The sequence below is a fragment of the Physeter macrocephalus genome, chromosome 4 (assembly GCF_002837175.3).
Source record: "Physeter macrocephalus isolate SW-GA chromosome 4, ASM283717v5, whole genome shotgun sequence".
Lineage (NCBI taxonomy): Eukaryota > Metazoa > Chordata > Mammalia > Artiodactyla > Physeteridae > Physeter > Physeter macrocephalus.
In genome coordinates this window covers 73,402,748-73,403,113 of record NC_041217.1, presented here as the reverse complement: position 1 = coordinate 73,403,113, position 366 = coordinate 73,402,748, and the positions used below count along the sequence as shown (strand labels likewise).

The 366-nt window shown below is 47.8% G+C and overlaps 1 pseudogene; it reads left to right on the top strand.

Annotated features, from left to right (window-relative positions):
* Nucleotides 1–366, top strand: LOC102974375 (transmembrane protein 230-like; annotated as a pseudogene).

Genomic DNA, 366 nt, shown 5'->3' with positions numbered 1-366 from the left:
GTGTTATGATGCCGTCTCATACCAACCTGGCTACTGGAATCCCCAGTAGTAAAGTGAAATACTCAAGGCTCTCCAGTACAGACGATGGCTACATTGACCTTCAGTTTAAGAAAAGCCCTCCTAAGATTTCATATAAGGCCATTGCACTTGCTACGGTGCTGTTTTTGATTGGCACCTTTCTCATTATCATAGGCTCCCTCCTGCTAGCAGGCTATATCAGCAAAGGGAGGCAGACCGGGCATTCCTGTCCTGATCATTGGCATCCTGGTGTTCCTGCCAGGATTTTACCACCTGTGCATTGCCTACTATGCATCCAAAGGCTACCGGGGATACTCCTACGAGGACATTCCAGACTTTGATGACTAG